General features: G+C 37.0%; 1 protein-coding gene and 6 non-coding genes across 7 annotated transcripts in view; all 7 read right to left on the reverse strand.

The window, feature by feature from the left end:
• The window catches only part of spel1 (DNA mismatch repair protein spel1), a 275109-nt gene that overhangs the window by 134069 nt on the left and 115495 nt on the right, over positions 1-25545 (reverse strand). The window lies entirely within an intron of this gene.
• Positions 1468-1609, reverse strand: LOC145668752 (U4 spliceosomal RNA). Its single transcript, XR_014128089.1, has one exon. It is a non-coding gene; the product is annotated as a U4 spliceosomal RNA (small nuclear RNA).
• Positions 7377-7518, reverse strand: LOC145668832 (U4 spliceosomal RNA). The gene has a single exon (XR_014128105.1). It is a non-coding gene; the product is annotated as a U4 spliceosomal RNA (small nuclear RNA).
• On the reverse strand, positions 9926-10067 carry LOC145668757 (U4 spliceosomal RNA). Its single transcript, XR_014128091.1, has one exon. It is a non-coding gene; the product is annotated as a U4 spliceosomal RNA (small nuclear RNA).
• On the reverse strand, positions 15842-15983 carry LOC145668738 (U4 spliceosomal RNA). The gene has a single exon (XR_014128086.1). It is a non-coding gene; the product is annotated as a U4 spliceosomal RNA (small nuclear RNA).
• On the reverse strand, positions 18384-18525 carry LOC145668760 (U4 spliceosomal RNA). The gene has a single exon (XR_014128092.1). It is a non-coding gene; the product is annotated as a U4 spliceosomal RNA (small nuclear RNA).
• On the reverse strand, positions 24299-24440 carry LOC145668765 (U4 spliceosomal RNA). The gene has a single exon (XR_014128093.1). It is a non-coding gene; the product is annotated as a U4 spliceosomal RNA (small nuclear RNA).

Consider the following 25545-nt stretch of genomic DNA (forward strand, 5'->3'; position numbering starts at 1 on the left):
TGTCGTTAGAACCAATTATAAAAACATTTGTTCCTCCGGAATTTCGGTTGGATTAAAATACTAAAACCGAAACCAATGGAAATTAAAACATACGTCAATCCTTTCAACATTTTCCAATATTTCTCTATATTGTGAAACACTATAACTTACAAGGTAATTTATTTGCCGACAATCGTTAACTATATTTAATAACCTCTATTTTACATTTCACAGGCATATCTTGAAGGAGTCGTTTCTTCAGACTTTCCTTTCCTTCATCCGTGCAACACTTACTCTACGATATCAACATTATATACTTTACTGAAAAATTTACACGAACAGAAGAACCCGAATAACAACTTGTTTCTTTAACCAGTCTATGACATTAGCACAACAGAGAATATGCCTAATGTTGTAATTCTAATCCTAACTTCAAAACAATTTTTCAGATGCACAGCCAACATTCGCGTATGTTCTAATCTTTCACTTTCAATCTTTCAAAAATGGGAAACTGTTCAATATCCTGATTCACTGCACTAAAAAATAAATCAATCTAAAATTCTGATTACTTCGCCTCCTTAATTTGTGAGTTTGCCTTCTGCATTTCTTTATCTTTTGTTTAATGCTATCACTAAAGAAATTGTTGTTCTTTTAGCAGTGTAACACTATCCCTAATGATCAGTATCTAGTACGAAACAGATCAACAAAACACACTGAATATGTCGTAACAACCTTAGACATAATTGATTACTACATGTATTATTCCATTTAATTATATATATGCAGAAATCCCTTTCATCTCCTGTTTTCTTTATGGAAAGTCGAAGGAAAAGATGTTCCCATGGAACAAATTGCTATAGTTCGTTAATAATCATCACTCAGATAGTGATCCCTATCTATCAACGAACTCAAGAAAATGGAAACGAACATAGAGGTAGTTCGTCACAACTACGGACGAATTTCAACATAATAAGCAATTCTTTATTTAATAGTGTGTCTACCAAATTTCCAAAATCAAATTTCGTGACCTTTTCTTTCCCAAACAATAAACTTTAGTAACATTCTCAAGAGCGAATTTAGCCGGATTTTCATTCATGCGATACAAGCGTGCTTTCCTTGCAATTTGGTAGTGTCTAAAGCCGATCAAAGGCATTTTTGGTACTGAATTTTGACGTTTTATAGAACGAAAGTTTCCAGTCTATACTTATATTTGTACAAATAACAAAAATCGTGACCCAAAAGATAAATTTCTTGACTTTCATGACCGTTTTCTGAATTCGTGACCGATAGACAGCCTGTTTAATTTAAATTGTAATTAACTAAGTCTACGGCATTAGAAAAGGCAACGACTGAGGAAAGAAACTGACAAATCTTTTCTATTAGGATAATTAGAATTCCTTCCAAAAGAGATTTACGAAATGATACTCTTCTCATGGAGTGCAAGAAGCACACTTTCAAACATATGCTGCTATTTCATTGTAGTCACTACTTCCGTAGAAGTTATCAAAAATTGCCTTAGCCGACGGTTTAACACGTCGTTTAGGCGGGCTATTGGTATAAAGTTTTCAAATAGCAATAATCGCACCTCGGTTACACCTCATTGGTTACGATATCGCCACTGCGCAAAGATACTCTCACTTTTTTTTTTTTTTTTTGTCCGTCGTGCCGCTTAAGGGTTTTGCCCTTTCTTCGGATAAGTGCTTTATATAAAATGTAGTTTGCAATTTAATGTGGTCGGTCTAAGAGGTGCACAAGTATATAATATTTATTTATTTAGTAAATACATATAAACAGAGAGGAGATGGAAGGGTGACAATAACATCTAATGAAGTACAAGCAAACTATAAGCATGAGACAGCAATATTGTAGAAAATAAGTTTATTACCATGTAGTGCGGAGTTAAGACGAGTGCAAAACTGGAATGAATATGGTACAGGAGGCAATATGGAGAGAAGTAGATGAAGATGAAATGAAGTGCTCTGAACGCCACATCACAAGGTATTTGTTAGTACAGACGAATGCGAGTTATGTTCTGTTCCTGGGGCGATTCAGGAACTGATGGAGACAGAGGAAGCCCACGTTAATAGGTGGTTATGGTGCGTGTGATGGATATATGAATGATGAAAGCTCACGTGGTTCGTAGATGTGAAAGATTTCGGGATCCACTACACCATCATCGAGTTGCAAATGATAAAGAGTCATGAAGTGCTGTAGGGGAGTATCAACGTAAGCTGAGGGTGCGTCGTGATCCCGATCGTACCGTAGGATATCAAGTAACATGGGATGCTGCTGGTCAATTCGCTTGCAAACGTACCGTGTACGAAGCTGTTCGAGATGGTGCAGTAAAGGTGGAAAGTCAATCAGCTCGTAAAGTAACCGTGTCGGATGCGGTAAGCGGATGCGATGTGCTAGGCGTAGAGCATGGCGCTCTAGGATAGCCAACTTCTGATAGAATTTGGGCGGTGCAGATGTCCAGGCAGTGTGACCGTATGTTAATGTACTGCGCATAAATGCTTTATATGTATGAAGTACTGTTAACGGTTTTAAACCCCAGGTTGTACCAACTAGGCGCTTGAGGAGGTTGAGCCGATTTTGCGCTTGGCGTATGATCTTGGTGAGGTGTGGGGTCCAAGTAAGTTTGGAGTCAAATATGACACCAAGATAAGTAAGAGTATTTGACGGCACGACAGGTGTATGGTCTACTTGGAGGTTTAATCGACTTGGATTCCTGTAGATACGTGAACGGCGTCTACGTGGCAGGAAAACAATAGCCTGAGTTTTGGTAGAATTAATACTTAATCGCCATACATTACACCAGTCAACGAATGCATCAATTGCCGTTTGCATAGTTTTACTAATGGATTGTACTGTGCGGGCTGTCGTAAAAAAGGCGGTGTCGTCAGCAAACTGAAATATGTTGATGTTGTTTGGAACCACAAGGTCGGCAACATACAGTAGGTATAATAAAGGAGACAGTGACGAGCCTTGAGGAACGCCAGATTGGATGAAGATCGGATGAGAAAGTGTTCCGTTAATAGAGATATATGCTAGTCGCCCTAGTAAGAAAGAATGGATGAATCTGATATAAGAGGATGGTAGAAAATAGTTATGGAGTTTGTATAGTAAACCAGGGTGCCAAACTTTGTCGAAAGCTTTTTCTAGATCAAAGGCTACCAGACAAGAAGGAAAACCTGTGTTGTATTGATCATAAATAGCCGTAGATAGTCGTAATAACTGATCCATTGTACTAAAATGGGGTCGAAAACCGGCTTGATGAATAGGAAGTAGATTATGAGTTGCAAGATGAGCGTGCAAGCGGCGGACTAGAATGCGTTCTAATATTTTGCAAAGGCAACTGGTGAGATGGATAGGGCGATAGGACTGTACGTCAGTTGAAGGTTTGTTAGGTTTGGGAAATAGAAGAACTTTCGAGTATTTCCAGTCGATTGGAAAAAATCCAGTTCGCAGGATGAAAGTATATATGGCGCTGAGAAAAATTAGAAAAGCAGGTGATGCTTGCCTGACGAGAACATAGGTAACAGAATCAAAGCCTGGTGCAGTGTTTCGTTTACGGAGCAATGTTTGGCGAATATCATCTGGTTGGATCGGAGTGGTAAGTTGATTATTGGGCTCTAAAGAGTGGCTGATAGATGGGCGCAGAGAAGCAGATGTTGGATCTGTACGTCTGTTTATTGAATTTTGTAGGCGCTGCGGTGTATGCCAACCAGGAAGAGGTGTAAAAATATCTTGAAAAAATGATGCAAACGTATTCGCTTTATCCATATCAGTGATCACTGCCTGATTATTGTGAACAATGGGGTATGGTGTGCGGGATACTGTACCGGTGAGTTGATGGAATTTGCGCCAATATTTACTGGGGTGTGATTCATTTGCAAGTGTGTTGCAAGTTTGAATCCAATGGCGTTTCTTATAGGCAACAATATACTTGTGCGTAATTCTAAGGTATTGGCGATGAAGTCTAAGCGCTTTAAGATTACCCGTAGCGAGGTACTCACGATGTGCTCGACGAGAAGCGGATATGAAAGGTAAATAGTGCGGAGGCAATTTTGGTTTATGTAATTGTACTTCTGCTGTTGGAATGGAACGGTGTGCTGCTTCTTGAATAGATTCAGTAAGATTAGCAATTGTGTGATCAAGATCGTATTGTGTAGTAGGTATGAGCAAGTTATTAACAGCAGTGTCCAGATCGGAGCGATATTGTTCCCAATTGGCTCGTTTGTAGCAGAATACTTTCTGAGGAGGTATGTTAGAGTGAGAGCGAGGAGAACAGTGAAGTGTAAGTTTGATAGGCACATGATCTCTACCAATTGAATCACGCACATCGATATGAATACTCTGCGAAAGAGATGTTGATGTGATGACAACATCAGGAGTAGTATTGCTGACGGGGCGTGTAGGTTTCGGTAGAACATGGAACTCAGCAACTGTTTCAGTGTGAAGAAAGTCTAAAAAGTTAGTTTTGTCCCTCTGTGACCGACTATGAATGTTTAGATCCGCCATGATAATGTAGTGCCGAAAGGTAGAAACGATGTATCGAAAAAAGTCGTAGTTGATTGGTTTGCCTGGTCGAAAATATATGGTAGCGAAGGTAACAGTGCGGCCTTGAAAATAAATAGTCGTGACATTATGCTCAGGAAGGTGGAGTGTGAGCGGAAGTGGAACCGTGACTGCTCTATAAGGAAGGCGTTGGCTAACACCTATAGCTGCACCTCCGTAGACTCTTGGACCAGATGGAGCATCATGTCGGAGCAAGTGATATTTCGGAAAGTAACAGTTCAAATGTGGTGCGAGGTACGTTTCGTTAAGTGCAAAGGCTGCAATTTGTTCTTCTTGAAGAAGTTGTGTAAAGAGCACATGGTGTGTTAAGACTGATCGAATGTTAAGAAAAAGTAAGTTATAAGCCATAATGATACGTATTATTCTAGCGTATGCAGAAGTACCCATATTAAACGTAGACTTCGAGTGGTTGAATTTTACTCTCACTCACGTTGATAACACTCCAATTTCAGATCACTCACTCACTACCTTGGAGTATCCCAACATTTCAACTAGTCCTACATAGGTGGAAGTATTATGTTCTAGAGAATGTAAATCGAATGTTAGAAGTTTGTATGCAAAAATGTAGAAAAGAAAAGAACAACTACACTCAATTTTTTCTCACGAGAGTGATCCAATCGACGGCAAAGTATTAACTGCTGCCATCTAGCGTTTCATTATGAGTAACAAATACTTCATTTCGAGACAACGAAAGATGGTGCCGTAACCTTGGAAGTTGTTTTTTTAGTTAACGTGAAATGTTTTCTTTTCACCTAACGGAAAATTTTAAAACAATCTTCGCAATTTGATGGTGATATTTTTATTATTACAGGGAATCACCAAAAATGTATTTCATGTAACAACATTAAGTAGGATAATTATTCAATATAAAACTAAGGAAACAGAACTACACTAGTGCTTATTATTTAATTCAGATATCAAATGTAATCTGATGAAATAGTACTAGAGAAACTCTATCTACTAAGCGGCCTTTTTTCTTCTCTCTGGAGCCAGATACAAACGACGGATTATCTTTCCGTATTGTGCAGAGTTTATAATAATAAAAGAGCAAGTTACTGAATTTTTTTCAAAATTCCTTCCGATTACAGACCATTTTCCTTTTGTACTTGAAAGTTTACGTAAGTCCACAATAATTGTTATGTATCTATGCTTGCTGCAGCTAACTTCGGATGTATTCGAAATGAATAACGGATATCATCGAATGTCAACTTCCCGAGTTGCAACGGAAATTCAGTTGTTTTAAACAGTAAACAATAAAAGTTAAACGGATAAATTTTGAAGGCGTACAGTAATCAAAATTATTGCGCGCTGATCTCATATGACTATGCACATCCCTTCGATTTAAGTTTCGGTGTCGTTAGAACCAATTATAAAAACATTTGTTCCTCCGGAATTTCGGTTGGATTAAAATACTAAAACCGAAACCAATGAAAATTAAAACATACGTCAATCCTTTCAACATTTTCCAATATTTCTCTATATTGTGAAACACTATAACTTACAAGGTAATTTATTTGCCGACAATCGTTAACTATATTTAATAACCTCTATTTTACATTTCACAGGCATATCTTGAAGGAGTCGTTTCTTCAGACTTTCCTTTCCTTCATCCGTGCAACACTTACTCTACGATATCAACATTATATACTTTACTGAAAAATTTACACGAACAGAAGAACCCGAATAACAACTTGTTTCTTTAACCAGTCTATGACATTAACACAACAGAGAATATGCCTAATGTTGTAATTCTAATCCTAATTTCAAAACAATTTTTCAGACGCACAGCCAACATTCGCGTATGTTCTAATCTTTCAGTTTCAATCTTTCAAAAAAGGGAAACTGTTCAATATCCTGATTCACTGCACTAAAAAATAAATCAATCTAAAATTCTGATTACTTCGCCTCCTTACTTTGCGAGTTTGCCTTCTGCATTTCTTTATCTTTTGTTTAATGCTATCACTAAAGAAATTGTTGTTCTTTTAGCAGTGTAACACTATCCCTAATGATCAGTATCTAGTACGAAACAGATCAACAAAACACACTGAATATGTCGTAACAACCTTAGACATAATTGACTACTACATGTATTATTCCATTTAATTATATATATGCAGAAATTTCTTTCATCTCCTGTTTTCTTTATGGAAAGTCGAAGGAAAAGATGTTCCCATGGAACAAATTGCTATAGTTCGTTAATAATCATCACTCAGATAGTGATCCCTATCTATCAACGAACTCAAGAAAATGGAAACGAACATAGAGGTAGTTCGTCACAACTACGGACGAATTTCAACATAATAAGCAATTCTTTATTTAATAGTGTGTCTACTAAATTTCCAAAATCAAATTTCCTGACCTTTTCTTTCCCAAACAATAAAATTTAGTAACATTCTCAAGAGCGAATTTAGCCGAATTTTCATTCATGCGATACAAGCGTGCTTTCCTTGCAATTTGGTAGCGTCTAAAGCCGATCAAAGGCATTTTTGGTACTGAATTTTGACGTTTTATAGAACGAAAGTTTCCAGTCTATACTTATATTTCTACAAATAACAAAAATCGTGACCCAAAAGATAAATTTCTTGACTTTCATGACCGTTTTCTGAATTCGTGAAAGGTAGACAGCCTGTTTAATTTAAATTGTAATTAACTAAGTCTACGGCATTCGAAAAGGCAACGATTGAGGAAAGAAACTGACAAATCTTTTCTATTAGGATAATTAGAATTCCTTCCAAAAGGGATTTACGAAATGATACTCTTCTCATGGAGTGCAAGAAGCACACTTTCAAACATATGCTGCTATTTCATTGTAGTCACTACTTTCGTAGAAGTTATCAAAGATTGCCTTGGCCGACGGTTTAACACGTCGTCTAGGCGGGGTATTGGTATAAAGTTTTCAAATAGCAATAATCGCACCTCGGTTACACCTCATTGGTTACGATATCGCCACTGCGCAAAGATACTCTCACTCACGTTGATAACACTCCAATTTCAGATCACTCACTCACTACCTTGGAGTATCCCAACATTTCAACTAGTCCTACATAGGTGGAAGTATTATGTTCTAGAGAATGTAAATCGTATGTTAGAAGTTTGTATGCAAAAATATATAAAAGAAAAGAACAACTACACTCAATTTTTTCTCACGAGAGTGATCCAATCGACGGCAAAGTATTAACTGCTGCCATCTAGCGTCTCATTATGAGTAACAAATACTTCATTTCGAGACAACGAAAGATCGTGCCGTGACCTTGGAAGTTTTTTTTTTTTTTTTTAGTTAACGTGAAATGCTTTCTTTTCACCTAACGGAAAATTTTAAAACAATCTTCGCAATTTGATGGTGATATTTTTATTATTACAGGGAATCACCAAAAATGTATTTCATGTAACAACATTAAGTACGATAATTATTCCATATAAAACTAAGGAAACAGAACTACACTAGTGCTTATTATTTAATTCAGATATCAAATGTAATCTGATGAAATAGTACTAGAGAAACTCTATCTACTACGCGGTCATTTTTCTTCTCTCTGGAGCCAGATACAAACGACAGGTAATCTTACCGTATTCTGCAGACTTTATAATAATAAAAGAGCAAGTTCCTGAATTTTTTTCAAAATTCCTTCCGATTACAGACCATTTTCTTTTGTACTTGAAAGTTTACGTAAGTCCACAATAATTGTTATGTATCTGTGCTTGCTGCAGCTAACTTCGGATGTACTCGAAATGAATAACGGATATCATCGAATGTCAACTTCCCGAGTTGCAACGGAAATTCAGTTGTTTTAAACAGTAAACATAAAAAGTTAAACGGATAAATTTTGAAGTCGTACAGTAATCAAAATTATTGCGCGCTGATCTCATATGACTATGCACATCCCTTCGATTTGAGTTTCGGTGTCGCTAGAACCAATTATAAAAACATTTGTTCCTCCGGAATTTCGGTTGGATTAAAATACTAAAACCGAAACCAATGAAAATTAAAACATACGTCAATCCTTTCAACATTTTCCAATATTTCTCTATATTGTGAAACACTATAACTTACAAGGTAATTTATTTGCCGACAATCGTTAACTATATTTAATAACCTCTATTTTACATTTCACAGGCATATCTTGAAGGAGTCGTTTCTTCAGACTTTCCTTTCCTTCATCCGTGCAACACTTACTCTACGATATGAACATTATGTACTTTACTGAAAAATTTACACGAACAGAAGAACCCGATTAACAACTTGTTTCTTTAACCAGTCTATGACATTAGCACAACAGAGAATATGCCTAATGTTGTAATTCTAATCCTAACTTCAAAACAATTTTTCAGATGCACAGCCAACATTCGCGTATGTTCTAATCTTTCAGTTTCAATCTTTCAAAAATGGGAAACTGTTCAATATCCTGATTCACTGCACTAAAAAATAAATCAATCTAAAATTCTGATTATTTCGCCTCCTTACTTTGCGAGTTTGCCTTCTGCATTTCTTTATCTTTTGTTTAATGCTATCACTAAAGAAATTGTTGTTCTTTTAGCAGTGTAACACTATCCCTAATGATCAGTATCTAGTACGAAACAGATCAACAAAACACACTGAATATGTCGTAACAACCTTAGACATAATTGACTACTACATGTATTATTCCATTTAATTATATATATGCAGAAATCCCTTTCTTCTCCTGTTTTCTTTATGGAAAGTCGAAGGAAAAGATGTTCACATGGAACAAATTGCTATAGTTCGTTAATAATCATCACTCAGATAGTGATCCCTATCTATCAACGAACTCAAGAAAATGGAAACGAACATAGAGGTAGTTCGTCACAACTACGGACGAATTTCAACATAATAAGCAATTCTTTATTTAATAGTGTGTCTACCAAATTTCCAAAATCAAATTTCGTGACCTTTTCTTTCCCAAACAATAAACTTTAGTAACATTCTCAAGAGCGAATTTAGCCGGATTTTCATTCATGCGATACAAGCGTGCTTTCCTTGCAATTTGGTAGTGTCTAAAGCCGATCAAAGGCATTTTTGGTACTGAATTCTGACGTTTTATAGAACGAAAGTTTCCAGTCTATACTTATATTTGTACAAATAACAAAAATCGTGACCCAAAAGATAAATTTCTTGACTTTCATGACCGTTTTCTGAATTCGTGACCGATAGACAGCCTGTTTAATTTAAATTGTAATTAACTAAGTCTACGGCATTAGAAAAGGCAACGACTGAGGAAAGAAACTGACAAATCTTTTCTATTAGGATAATTAGAATTCCTTCCAAAAGAGATTTACGAAATGATACTCTTCTCATGGAGTGCAAGAAGCACACTTTCAAACATATGCTGCTATTTCATTGTAGTCACTACTTCCGTAGAAGTTATCAAAAATTGCCTTAGCCGACGGTTTAACACGTCGTTTAGGCGGGCTATTGGTATAAAGTTTTCAAATAGCAATAATCGCACCTCGGTTACACCTCATTGGTTACGATATCGCCACTGCGCAAAGATACTCTCACTTTTTTTTTTTTTTTTTTTTTTTTGTCCGTCGTGCCGCTTAAGGGTTTTGCCCTTTCTTCGGATAAGTGCTTTATATAAAATGTAGTTTGCAATTTAATGTGGTCGGTCTAAGAGGTGCACAAGTATATAATATTTATTTATTTAGTAAATACATATAAACAGAGAGGAGATGGAAGGGTGACAATAACATCTAATGAAGTACAAGCAAACTATAAGCATGAGACAGCAATATTGTAGAAAATAAGTTTATTACCATGTAGTGCGGAGTTAAGACGAGTGCAAAACTGGAATGAATATGGTACAGGAGGCAATATGGAGAGAAGTAGATGAAGATGAAATGAAGTGCTCTGAACGCCACATCACAAGGTATTTGTTAGTACAGACGAATGCGAGTTATGTTCTGTTCCTGGGGCGATTCAGGAACTGATGGAGACAGAGGAAGCCCACGTTAATAGGTGGTTATGGTGCGTGTGATGGATATATGAATGATGAAAGCTCACGTGGTTCGTAGATGTGAAAGATTTCGGGATCCACTACACCATCATCGAGTTGCAAATGATAAAGAGTCATGAAGTGCTGTAGGGGAGTATCAACGTAAGCTGAGGGTGCGTCGTGATCCCGATCGTACCGTAGGATATCAAGTAACATGGGATGCTGCTGGTCAATTCGCTTGCAAACGTACCGTGTACGAAGCTGTTCGAGATGGTGCAGTAAAGGTGGAAAGTCAATCAGCTCGTAAAGTAACCGTGTCGGATGCGGTAAGCGGATGCGATGTGCTAGGCGTAGAGCATGGCGCTCTAGGATAGCCAACTTCTGATAGAATTTGGGCGGTGCAGATGTCCAGGCAGTGTGACCGTATGTTAATGTACTGCGCATAAATGCTTTATATGTATGAAGTACTGTTAACGGTTTTAAACCCCAGGTTGTACCAACTAGGCGCTTGAGGAGGTTGAGCCGATTTTGCGCTTGGCGTATGATCTTGGTGAGGTGTGGGGTCCAAGTAAGTTTGGAGTCAAATATGACACCAAGATAAGTAAGAGTATTTGACGGCACGACAGGTGTATGGTCTACTTGGAGGTTTAATCGACTTGGATTCCTGTAGATACGTGAACGGCGTCTACGTGGCAGGAAAACAATAGCCTGAGTTTTGGTAGAATTAATACTTAATCGCCATACATTACACCAGTCAACGAATGCATCAATTGCCGTTTGCATAGTTTTACTAATGGATTGTACTGTGCGGGCTGTCGTAAAAAAGGCGGTGTCGTCAGCAAACTGAAATATGTTGATGTTGTTTGGAACCACAAGGTCGGCAACATACAGTAGGTATAATAAAGGAGACAGTGACGAGCCTTGAGGAACGCCAGATTGGATGAAGATCGGATGAGAAAGTGTTCCGTTAATAGAGATATATGCTAGTCGCCCTAGTAAGAAAGAATGGATGAATCTGATATAAGAGGATGGTAGAAAATAGTTATGGAGTTTGTATAGTAAACCAGGGTGCCAAACTTTGTCGAAAGCTTTTTCTAGATCAAAGGCTACCAGACAAGAAGGAAAACCTGTGTTGTATTGATCATAAATAGCCGTAGATAGTCGTAATAACTGATCCATTGTACTAAAATGGGGTCGAAAACCGGCTTGATGAATAGGAAGTAGATTATGAGTTGCAAGATGAGCGTGCAAGCGGCGGACTAGAATGCGTTCTAATATTTTGCAAAGGCAACTGGTGAGATGGATAGGGCGATAGGACTGTACGTCAGTTGAAGGTTTGTTAGGTTTGGGAAATAGAAGAACTTTCGAGTATTTCCAGTCGATTGGAAAAAATCCAGTTCGCAGGATGAAAGTATATATGGCGCTGAGAAAAATTAGAAAAGCAGGTGATGCTTGCCTGACGAGAACATAGGTAACAGAATCAAAGCCTGGTGCAGTGTTTCGTTTACGGAGCAATGTTTGGCGAATATCATCTGGTTGGATCGGAGTGGTAAGTTGATTATTGGGCTCTAAAGAGTGGCTGATAGATGGGCGCAGAGAAGCAGATGTTGGATCTGTACGTCTGTTTATTGAATTTTGTAGGCGCTGCGGTGTATGCCAACCAGGAAGAGGTGTAAAAATATCTTGAAAAAATGATGCAAACGTATTCGCTTTATCCATATCAGTGATCACTGCCTGATTATTGTGAACAATGGGGTATGGTGTGCGGGATACTGTACCGGTGAGTTGATGGAATTTGCGCCAATATTTACTGGGGTGTGATTCATTTGCAAGTGTGTTGCAAGTTTGAATCCAATGGCGTTTCTTATAGGCAACAATATACTTGTGCGTAATTCTAAGGTATTGGCGATGAAGTCTAAGCGCTTTAAGATTACCCGTAGCGAGGTACTCACGATGTGCTCGACGAGAAGCGGATATGAAAGGTAAATAGTGCGGAGGCAATTTTGGTTTATGTAATTGTACTTCTGCTGTTGGAATGGAACGGTGTGCTGCTTCTTGAATAGATTCAGTAAGATTAGCAATTGTGTGATCAAGATCGTATTGTGTAGTAGGTATGAGCAAGTTATTAACAGCAGTGTCCAGATCGGAGCGATATTGTTCCCAATTGGCTCGTTTGTAGCAGAATACTTTCTGAGGAGGTATGTTAGAGTGAGAGCGAGGAGAACAGTGAAGTGTAAGTTTGATAGGCACATGATCTCTACCAATTGAATCACGCACATCGATATGAATACTCTGCGAAAGAGATGTTGATGTGATGACAACATCAGGAGTAGTATTGCTGACGGGGCGTGTAGGTTTCGGTAGAACATGGAACTCAGCAACTGTTTCAGTGTGAAGAAAGTCTAAAAAGTTAGTTTTGTCCCTCTGTGACCGACTATGAATGTTTAGATCCGCCATGATAATGTAGTGCCGAAAGGTAGAAACGATGTATCGAAAAAAGTCGTAGTTGATTGGTTTGCCTGGTCGAAAATATATGGTAGCGAAGGTAACAGTGCGGCCTTGAAAATAAATAGTCGTGACATTATGCTCAGGAAGGTGGAGTGTGAGCGGAAGTGGAACCGTGACTGCTCTATAAGGAAGGCGTTGGCTAACACCTATAGCTGCACCTCCGTAGACTCTTGGACCAGATGGAGCATCATGTCGGAGCAAGTGATATTTCGGAAAGTAACAGTTCAAATGTGGTGCGAGGTACGTTTCGTTAAGTGCAAAGGCTGCAATTTGTTCTTCTTGAAGAAGTTGTGTAAAGAGCACATGGTGTGTTAAGACTGATCGAATGTTAAGAAAAAGTAAGTTATAAGCCATAATGATACGTATTATTCTAGCGTATGCAGAAGTACCCATATTAAACGTAGACTTCGAGTGGTTGAATTTTACTCTCACTCACGTTGATAACACTCCAATTTCAGATCACTCACTCACTACCTTGGAGTATCCCAACATTTCAACTAGTCCTACATAGGTGGAAGTATTATGTTCTAGAGAATGTAAATCGAATGTTAGAAGTTTGTATGCAAAAATGTAGAAAAGAAAAGAACAACTACACTCAATTTTTTCTCACGAGAGTGATCCAATCGACGGCAAAGTATTAACTGCTGCCATCTAGCGTTTCATTATGAGTAACAAATACTTCATTTCGAGACAACGAAAGATGGTGCCGTAACCTTGGAAGTTGTTTTTTTAGTTAACGTGAAATGTTTTCTTTTCACCTAACGGAAAATTTTAAAACAATCTTCGCAATTTGATGGTGATATTTTTATTATTACAGGGAATCACCAAAAATGTATTTCATGTAACAACATTAAGTAGGATAATTATTCAATATAAAACTAAGGAAACAGAACTACACTAGTGCTTATTATTTAATTCAGATATCAAATGTAATCTGATGAAATAGTACTAGAGAAACTCTATCTACTAAGCGGCCTTTTTTCTTCTCTCTGGAGCCAGATACAAACGATGGATTATCTTTCCGTATTCTGCAGAGTTTATAATAATAAAAGAGCAAGTTACTGAATTTTTTTCAAAATTCCTTCCGATTACAGACCATTTTCCTTTGGTACTTGAAAGTTTACGTAGGTCCACAATAATTGTTATGTATCTGTGCTTGCTGCAGCTAACTTCGGATGTACTCGCAATGAATAACGGATATCATCGAATGTCAACTTCCCGAGTTGCAACGGAAATTCAGTTGTTTTAAACAGTAAACATTAAAAGTTAAACGGATAAATTTTGAAGGCGTACAGTAATCAAAATTATTGCGCGCTGATCTCATATGACTATGCACATCCCTTCGATTTAAGTTTCGGTGTCGTTAGAACCAATTATAAAAACATTTGTTCCTCCGGAATTTCGGTTGGATTAAAATACTAAAACCGAAACCAATGGAAATTAAAACATACGTCAATCCTTTCAACATTTTCCAATATTTCTCTATATTGTGAAACACTATAACTTACAAGGTAATTTATTTGCCGACAATCGTTAACTATATTTAATAACCTCTATTTTACATTTCACAGGCATATCTTGAAGGAGTCGTTTCTTCAGACTTTCCTTTCCTTCATCCGTGCAACACTTACTCTACGATATCAACATTATATACTTTACTGAAAAATTTACACGAACAGAAGAACCCGAATAACAACTTGTTTCTTTAACCAGTCTATGACATTAGCACAACAGAGAATATGCCTAATGTTGTAATTCTAATCCTAACTTCAAAACAATTTTTCAGATGCACAGCCAACATTCGCGTATGTTCTAATCTTTCACTTTCAATCTTTCAAAAATGGGAAACTGTTCAATATCCTGATTCACTGCACTAAAAAATAAATCAATCTAAAATTCTGATTACTTCGCCTCCTTACTTTGTGAGTTTGCCTTCTGCATTTCTTTATCTTTTGTTTAATGCTATCACTAAAGAAATTGTTGTTCTTTTAGCAGTGTAACACTATCCCTAATGATCAGTATCTAGTACGAAACAGATCAACAAAACACACTGAATATGTCGTAACAACCTTAGACATAATTGATTACTACATGTATTATTCCATTTAATTATATATATGCAGAAATCCCTTTCATCTCCTGTTTTCTTTATGGAAAGTCGAAGGAAAAGATGTTCCCATGGAACAAATTGCTATAGTTCGTTAATAATCATCACTCAGATAGTGATCCCTATCTATCAACGAACTCAAGAAAATGGAAACGAACATAGAGGTAGTTCGTCACAACTACGGACGAATTTCAACATAATAAGCAATTCTTTATTTAATAGTGTGTCTACTAAATTTCCAAAATCAAATTTCCTGACCTTTTCTTTCCCAAACAATAAAATTTAGTAACATTCTCAAGAGCGAATTTAGCCGAATTTTCATTCATGCGATACAAGCGTGCTTTCCTTGCAATTTGGTAGCGTCTAAAGCCGATCAAAGGCATTTTTGGTACTGAATTTTGACGTTTTATAGAACGAAAGTTTCCAGTCTATACTTATATTTGTACAAATAACAAAAATCGTGACCCAAAAGATAAATTCCTTGACTTTCATGACCGTTTTCTGAATTCGTGAAAGGTAGACAGCCTGTTTAATTTAAATTGTAATTAACTAAGTCTACGGCATTAGAAAAGGCAACGACTGAAGAAAGAAACTGACAAATCTTTCCTATTAGGATAATTAGAATTCCGTCCAAAAGGGATTTACGAAATGATACTCTTCTCATGGAGTGCAAGAAGCACACTTTCAAACATATGCTGCTATTTCATTGTAGTCACTACTTCCGTAGAAGTTATCAAAAATTGCCTTAGCCGACGGTTTAACACGTCGTCTAGGCGGGGTATTGGTATAAAGTTTTCAAATAGCAATAATCGCACCTCGGTTACACCTCATTGGTTACGATATCGCCACTGCGCAAAGATACTCTCACTCACGTTGATAACACTCCAATTTCAGATCACTCACTCACTACCTTGGAGTATCCCAACATTTCAACTAGTCCTACATAGGTGGAAGTATTATGTTCTAGAGAATGTAAATCGTATGTTAGAAGTTTGTATGCAAAAATGTAGAAAAGAAAAGAACAACTACACTCAATTTTTTCTCACGAGAGTGATCCAATCGACGGCAAAGTATTAACTGCTGCCATCTAGCGTCTCATTATGAGTAACAAATACTTCATTTCATTGTGTCGTGACCTTGAAAGTTTTTTTTTTTTTTTTTTAGTTAGTTAACGTGAAATGTTTTCTTTTCACCTAACAGGAAATTTTAAAAAAATCTTCGCAAATTGATGTTGAAATTTTTATTATTACAGGGAATCACCAAAAATGTATTTCATGTAACAACATTACGTACGATAATTATTCAATATAAAACTTAGGAAACAGAACTACACTAGTGTTTATTATTTAATTCAGATATCAAATGTAATCTGATGAAATAGTACTAGAGAAACTCTATCTACTAAGCGGCCTTTTTTCTTCTCTCTGGAGCCAGATACAAACGATGGATTATCTTTCCGTATTCTGCAGAGTTTATAATAATAAAAGAGCAAGTTCCTGAATTTTTTTCAAAATTCCTTCCGATTACAGACCATTTTCCTTTTGTACTTGAAAGTTTACGTAGGTCCACAATAATTGTTATGTATCTGTGCTTGCTGCAGCTAACTTCGGATGTACTCGCAATGATTAACGGATATCATCGAATGTCAACTTCCCGAGTTGCAACGGAAATTCAGTTGTTTTAAACAGTAAACATTAAAAGTTAAACGGATAAATTTTGAAGGCGTACAGTAATCAAAATTATTGCGCGCTGATCTCATATGACTATGCACATCCCTTCGATTTAAGTTTCGGTGTCGTTAGAACCAATTATAAAAACATTTGTTCCTCCGGAATTTCGGTTGGATTAAAATACTAAAACCGAAACCAATGGAAATTAAAACATACGTCAATCCTTTCAACATTTTCCAATATTTCTCTATATTGTGAAACACTATAACTTACAAGGTAATTTATTTGCCGACAATCGTTAACTATATTTAATAACCTCTATTTTACATTTCACAGGCATATCTTGAAGGAGTCGTTTCTTCAGACTTTCCTTTCCTTCATCCGTGCAACACTTACTCTACGATATCAACATTATATACTTTACTGAAAAATTTACACGAACAGAAGAACCCGAATAACAACTTGTTTCTTTAACCAGTCTATGACATTAGCACAACAGAGAATATGCCTAATGTTGTAATTCTAATCCTAACTTCAAAACAATTTTTCAGATGCACAGCCAACATTCGCGTATGTTCTAATCTTTCACTTTCAATCTTTCAAAAATGGGAAACTGTTCAATATCCTGATTCACTGCACTAAAAAATAAATCAATCTAAAATTCTGATTACTTCGCCTCCTTACTTTGTGAGTTTGCCTTCTGCATTTCTTTATCTTTTGTTTAATGCTATCACTAAAGAAATTGTTGTTCTTTTAGCAGTGTAACACTATCCCTAATGATCAGTATCTAGTACGAAACAGATCAACAAAACACACTGAATATGTCGTAACAACCTTAGACATAATTGATTACTACATGTATTATTCCATTTAATTATATATATGCAGAAATCCCTTTCATCTCCTGTTTTCTTTATGGAAAGTCGAAGGAAAAGATGTTCCCATGGAACAAATTGCTATAGTTCGTTAATAATCATCACTCAGATAGTGATCCCTATCTATCAACGAACTCAAGAAAATGGAAACGAACATAGAGGTAGTTCGTCACAACTACGGACGAATTTCAACATAATAAGCAATTCTTTATTTAATAGTGTGTCTACCAAATTTCCAAAATCAAATTTCGTGACCTTTTCTTTCCCAAACAATAAACTTTAGTAACATTCTCAAGAGCGAATTTAGCCGGATTTTCATTCATGCGATACAAGCGTGCTTTCCTTGCAATTTGGTAGTGTCTAAAGCCGATCAAAGGCATTTTTGGTACTGAATTTTGACGTTTTATAGAACGAAAGTTTCCAGTCTATACTTATATTTGTACAAATAACAAAAATCGTGACCCAAAAGATAAATTTCTTGACTTTCATGACCGTTTTCTGAATTCGTGACCGATAGACAGCCTGTTTAATTTAAATTGTAATTAACTAAGTCTACGGCATTAGAAAAGGCAACGACTGAGGAAAGAAACTGACAAATCTTTTCTATTAGGATAATTAGAATTCCTTCCAAAAGAGATTTACGAAATGATACTCTTCTCATGGAGTGCAAGAAGCACACTTTCAAACATATGCTGCTATTTCATTGTAGTCACTACTTCCGTAGAAGTTATCAAAAATTGCCTTAGCCGACGGTTTAACACGTCGTTTAGGCGGGCTATTGGTATAAAGTTTTCAAATAGCAATAATCGCACCTCGGTTACACCTCATTGGTTACGATATCGCCACTGCGCAAAGATACTCTCACTTTTTTTTTTTTTTTTTTTTTTTGTCCGTCGTGCCGCTTAAGGGTTTTGCCCTTTCTTCGGATAAGTGCTTTATATAAAATGTAGTTTGCAATTTAATGTGGTCGGTCTAAGAGGTGCACAAGTATATAATATTTATTTATTTAGTAAATACATATAAACAGAGAGGAGATGGAAGGGTGACAATAACATCTAATGAAGTACAAGCAAACTATAAGCATGAGACAGCAATATTGTAGAAAATAAGTTTATTACCATGTAGTGCGGAGTTAAGACGAGTGCAAAACTGGAATGAATATGGTACAGGAGGCAATATGGAGAGAAGTAGATGAAGATGAAATGAAGTGCTCTGAACGCCACATCACAAGGTATTTGTTAGTACAGACGAATGCGAGTTATGTTCTGTTCCTGGGGCGATTCAGGAACTGATGGAGACAGAGGAAGCCCACGTTAATAGGTGGTTATGGTGCGTGTGATGGATATATGAATGATGAAAGCTCACGTGGTTCGTAGATGTGAAAGATTTCGGGATCCACTACACCATCATCGAGTTGCAAATGATAAAGAGTCATGAAGTGCTGTAGGGGAGTATCAACGTAAGCTGAGGGTGCGTCGTGATCCCGATCGTACCGTAGGATATCAAGTAACATGGGATGCTGCTGGTCAATTCGCTTGCAAACGTACCGTGTACGAAGCTGTTCGAGATGGTGCAGTAAAGGTGGAAAGTCAATCAGCTCGTAAAGTAACCGTGTCGGATGCGGTAAGCGGATGCGATGTGCTAGGCGTAGAGCATGGCGCTCTAGGATAGCCAACTTCTGATAGAATTTGGGCGGTGCAGATGTCCAGGCAGTGTGACCGTATGTTAATGTACTGCGCATAAATGCTTTATATGTATGAAGTACTGTTAACGGTTTTAAACCCCAGGTTGTACCAACTAGGCGCTTGAGGAGGTTGAGCCGATTTTGCGCTTGGCGTATGATCTTGGTGAGGTGTGGGGTCCAAGTAAGTTTGGAGTCAAATATGACACCAAGATAAGTAAGAGTATTTGACGGCACGACAGGTGTATGGTCTACTTGGAGGTTTAATCGACTTGGATTCCTGTAGATACGTGAACGGCGTCTACGTGGCAGGAAAACAATAGCCTGAGTTTTGGTAGAATTAATACTTAATCGCCATACATTACACCAGTCAACGAATGCATCAATTGCCGTTTGCATAGTTTTACTAATGGATTGTACTGTGCGGGCTGTCGTAAAAAAGGCGGTGTCGTCAGCAAACTGAAATATGTTGATGTTGTTTGGAACCACAAGGTCGGCAACATACAGTAGGTATAATAAAGGAGACAGTGACGAGCCTTGAGGAACGCCAGATTGGATGAAGATCGGATGAGAAAGTGTTCCGTTAATAGAGATATATGCTAGTCGCCCTAGTAAGAAAGAATGGATGAATCTGATATAAGAGGATGGTAGAAAATAGTTATGGAGTTTGTATAGTAAACCAGGGTGCCAAACTTTGTCGAAAGCTTTTTCTAGATCAAAGGCTACCAGACAAGAAGGAAAACCTGTGTTGTATTGATCATAAATAGCCGTAGATAGTCGTAATAACTGATCCATTGTACTAAAATGGGGTCGAAAACCGGCTTGATGAATAGGAAGTAGATTATGAGTTGCAAGATGAGCGTGCAAGCGGCGGACTAGAATGCGTTCTAATATTTTGCAAAGGCAACTGGTGAGATGGATAGGGCGATAGGACTGTACGTCAGTTGAAGGTTTGTTAGGTTTGGGAAATAGAAGAACTTTCGAGTATTTCCAGTCGATTGGAAAAAATCCAGTTCGCAGGATGAAAGTATATATGGCGCTGAGAAAAATTAGAAAAGCAGGTGATGCTTGCCTGACGAGAACATAGGTAACAGAATCAAAGCCTGGTGCAGTGTTTCGTTTACGGAGCAATGTTTGGCGAATATCATCTGGTTGGATCGGAGTGGTAAGTTGATTATTGGGCTCTAAAGAGTGGCTGATAGATGGGCGCAGAGAAGCAGATGTTGGATCTGTACGTCTGTTTATTGAATTTTGTAGGCGCTGCGGTGTATGCCAACCAGGAAGAGGTGTAAAAATATCTTGAAAAAATGATGCAAACGTATTCGCTTTATCCATATCAGTGATCACTGCCTGATTATTGTGAACAATGGGGTATGGTGTGCGGGATACTGTACCGGTGAGTTGATGGAATTTGCGCCAATATTTACTGGGGTGTGATTCATTTGCAAGTGTGTTGCAAGTTTGAATCCAATGGCGTTTCTTATAGGCAACAATATACTTGTGCGTAATTCTAAGGTATTGGCGATGAAGTCTAAGCGCTTTAAGATTACCCGTAGCGAGGTACTCACGATGTGCTCGACGAGAAGCGGATATGAAAGGTAAATAGTGCGGAGGCAATTTTGGTTTATGTAATTGTACTTCTGCTGTTGGAATGGAACGGTGTGCTGCTTCTTGAATAGATTCAGTAAGATTAGCAATTGTGTGATCAAGATCGTATTGTGTAGTAGGTATGAGCAAGTTATTAACAGCAGTGTCCAGATCGGAGCGATATTGTTCCCAATTGGCTCGTTTGTAGCAGAATACTTTCTGAGGAGGTATGTTAGAGTGAGAGCGAGGAGAACAGTGAAGTGTAAGTTTGATAGGCACATGATCTCTACCAATTCAATCAAGCACATCGATATGAATACTCTGCGAAAGAGATGTTGATGTGATGACAACATCAGGAGTAGTATTGCTGACGGGGCGTGTAGGTTTCGGTAGAACATGGAACTCAGCAACTGTTTCAGTGTGAAGAAAGTCTAAAAAGTTAGTTTTGCCCCTCTGTGACCGACTATGAATGTTTAGATCCGCCATGATAATGTAGTGCCGAAAGGTAGAAACGATGTATCGAAAAAAGTCGTAGTTGATTGGTTTGCCTGGTCGAAAATATATGGTAGCGAAGGTAACAGTGCGGCCTTGAAAATAAATAGTCGTGACATTATGCTCAGGAAGGTGGAGTGTGAGCGGAAGTGGAACCGTGACTGCTCTATAAGGAAGGCGTTGGCTAACACCTATAGCTGCACCTCCGTAGACTCTTGGACCAGATGGAGCATCATGTCGGAGCAAGTGATATTTCGGAAAGTAACAGTTCAAATGTGGTGCGAGGTACGTTTCGTTAAGTGCAAAGGCTGCAATTTGTTCTTCTTGAAGAAGTTGTGTAAAGAGCACATGGTGTGTTAAGACTGATCGAATGTTAAGAAAAAGTAAGTTATAAGCCATAATGATACGTATTATTCTAGCGTATGCAGAAGTACCCATATTAAACGTAGACTTCGAGTGGTTGAATTTTACTCTCACTCACGTTGATAACACTCCAATTTCAGATCACTCACTCACTACCTTGGAGTATCCCAACATTTCAACTAGTCCTACATAGGTGGAAGTATTATGTTCTAGAGAATGTAAATCGTATGTTAGAAGTTTGTATGCAAAAATGTAGAAAAGAAAAGAACAACTACACTCAATTTTTTCTCACGAGAGTGATCCAATCGACGGCAAAGTATTAACTGCTGCCATCTAGCGTTTCATTATGAGTAACAAATACTTCATTTCGAGACAACGAAAGATGGTGCCGTAACCTTGGAAGTTGTTTTTTTAGTTAACGTGAAATGTTTTCTTTTCACCTAACGGAAAATTTTAAAACAATCTTCGCAATTTGATGGTGATATTTTTATTATTACAGGGAATCACCAAAAATGTATTTCATGTAACAACATTAAGTAGGATAATTATTCAATATAAAACTAAGGAAACAGAACTACACTAGTGCTTATTATTTAATTCAGATATCAAATGTAATCTGATGAAATAGTACTAGAGAAACTCTATCTACTAAGCGGCCTTTTTTCTTCTCTCTGGAGCCAGATACAAACGATGGATTATCTTTCAGTATTCTGCAGAGTTTATAATAATAAAAGAGCAAGTTACTGAATTTTTTTCAAAATTCCTTCCGATTACAGACCATTTTCCTTTTGTACTTGAAAGTTTACGTAGGTCCACAATAATTGTTATGTATCTGTGCTTGCTGCAGCTAACTTCGGATGTACTCGCAATGAATAACGGATATCATCGAATGTCAACTTCCCGAGTTGCAACGGAAATTCAGTTGTTTTAAACAGTAAACATTAAAAGTTAAACGGATAAATTTTGAAGGCGTACAGTAATCAAAATTATTGCGCGCTGATCTCATATGACTATGCACATCCCTTCGATTTAAGTTTCGGTGTCGTTAGAACCAATTATAAAAACATTTGTTCCTCCGGAATTTCGGTTGGATTAAAATACTAAAACCGAAACCAATGGAAATTAAAACATACGTCAATCCTTTCAACATTTTCCAATATTTCTCTATATTGTGAAACACTATAACTTACAAGGTAATTTATTTGCCGACAATCGTTAACTATATTTAATAACCTCTATTTTACATTTCACAGGCATATCTTGAAGGAGTCGTTTCTTCAGACTTTCCTTTCCTTCATCCGTGCAACACTTACTCTACGATATCAACATTATATACTTTACTGAAAAATTTACACGAACAGAAGAACCCGAATAACAACTTGTTTCTTTAACCAGTCTATGACATTAGCACAACAGAGAATATGCCTAATGTTGTAATTCTAATCCTAACTTCAAAACAATTTTTCAGATGCACAGCCAACATTCGCGTATGTTCTAATCTTTCACTTTCAATCTTTCAAAAATGGGAAACTGTTCAGTATCCTGATTCACTGCACTAAAAAATAAATCAATCTAAAATTCTGATTACTTCGCCTCCTTACTTTGTGAGTTTGCCTTCTGCATTTCTTTATCTTTTGTTTAATGCTATCACTAAAGAAATTGTTGTTCTTTTAGCAGTGTAACACTATCCCTAATGATCAGTATCTAGTACGAAACAGATCAACAAAACACACTGAATATGTCGTAACAACCTTAGACATAATTGATTACTACATGTATTATTCCATTTAATTATATATATGCAGAAATCCCTTTCATCTCCTGTTTTCTTTATGGAAAGTCGAAGGAAAAGATGTTCCCATGGAACAAATTGCTATAGTTCGTTAATAATCATCACTCAGATAGTGATCCCTATCTATCAACGAACTCAAGAAAATGGAAACGAACATAGAGGTAGTTCGTCACAACTACGGACGAATTTCAACATAATAAGCAATTCTTTATTTAATAGTGTGTCTACTAAATTTCCAAAATCAAATTTCGTGACCTTTTCTTTCCCAAACAATAAAATTTAGTAACATTCTCAAGAGCGAATTTAGCCGAATTTTCATTCATGCGATACAAGCGTGCTTTCCTTGCAATTTGGTAGCGTCTAAAGCCGATCAAAGGCATTTTTGGTACTGAATTTTGACGTTTTATAGAACGAAAGTTTCCAGTCTATACTTATATTTGTACAAATAACAAAAATCGTGACCCAAAAGATAAATTTCTTGACTTTCATGACCGTTTTCTGAATTCGTGAAAGGTAGACAGCCTGTTTAATTTAAATTGTAATTAACTAAGTCTACGGCATTAGAAAAGGCAACGACTGAAGAAAGAAACTGACAAATCTTTCCTATTAGGATATTTAGAATTCCGTCCAAAAGGGATTTACGAAATGATACTCTTCTCATGGAGTGCAAGAAGCACACTTTCAAACATATGCTGCTATTTCATTGTAGTCACTACTTCCGTAGAAGTTATCAAAAATTGCCTTAGCCGACGGTTTAACACGTCGTTTAGGCGGGCTATTGGTATAAAGTTTTCAAATAGCAATAATCGCACCTCGGTTACACCTCATTGGTTACGATATCGCCACTGCGCAAAGATACTCTCACTCACGTTGATAACACTCCAATTTCAGATCACTCACTCACTACCTTGGAGTATCCCAACATTTCAACTAGTCCTACATAGGTGGAAGTATTATGTTCTAGAGAATGTAAATCGTATGTTAGAAGTTTGTATGCAAAAATGTAGAAAAGAAAAGAACAACTACACTCAATTTTTTCTCACGAGAGTGATCCAATCGACGGCAAAGTATTAACTGCTGCCATCTAGCGTCTCATTGTGAGTAACAAATACTTCATTTCGAGACAACGAAAGATCGTGCCGTGACCTTGGAATTTTTTTTTTAGTTAACGTGAAATGTTTTCTTTTCACCTAACGGAAAATTTTAAAACAATCTTCGCAATTTGATGGTGATATTTTTATTATTACAGGGAATCACCAAAAATGTATTTCATGTAACAACATTAAGTACGATAATTATTCAATATAAAACTAAGGAAACAGAACTACACTAGTGCTTATTATTTAATTCAGATATCAAATGTAATCTGATGAAATAGTACTAGAGAAACTCTATCTACTAATCGGTCTTCTTTCTTCTCTCTGGAGCCAGATACAAACGACGGATTATCTTTCCGTATTCTGCAGAGTTTATAATAATAAAAGAGCAAGTTCCTGAATTTTTTTCAAAGTTCCTTCCGATTACAAACCATTCTCCTTTTGTACTTGAAAGTACACGTAAGTCCACAATAATTGTTATGTATCTGTGCTTGCTGCAGCTAATTTCGGATGTACTCGAAATGAATAACGGATATCATCGAATGTCAACTTCCCGAGTTGCAACGGAAATTCAGTTGTTTTAAACAGTAAGCATAAAAAGTTAAACGTATAAATTTGAAGGCGTATAGTAATCAAAATTATTGCGCGCTGATCTGATATAACTATGCACATCCCTTCGATTTAAGTTTTGGTGTCGCTAGAACCAGGGTGGAAAAAAATCATTTTTTTAATAAAAATCATTTTTGTTGATTTTTTTGATTTAAATCGATTTTTTTTAAATTTAAATCAAATCTTTCTCCTCGTGTAATGCAAGTCGCAAACTGGAGAAAATACATTAGGAATTAATCTTAAATGACAATTCTGC

Source organism: Thermobia domestica, chromosome 1 (genome assembly GCF_964235325.1).
Source record: "Thermobia domestica chromosome 1, izTheDome1.hap1.1, whole genome shotgun sequence".
Lineage (NCBI taxonomy): Eukaryota > Metazoa > Arthropoda > Insecta > Zygentoma > Lepismatidae > Thermobia > Thermobia domestica.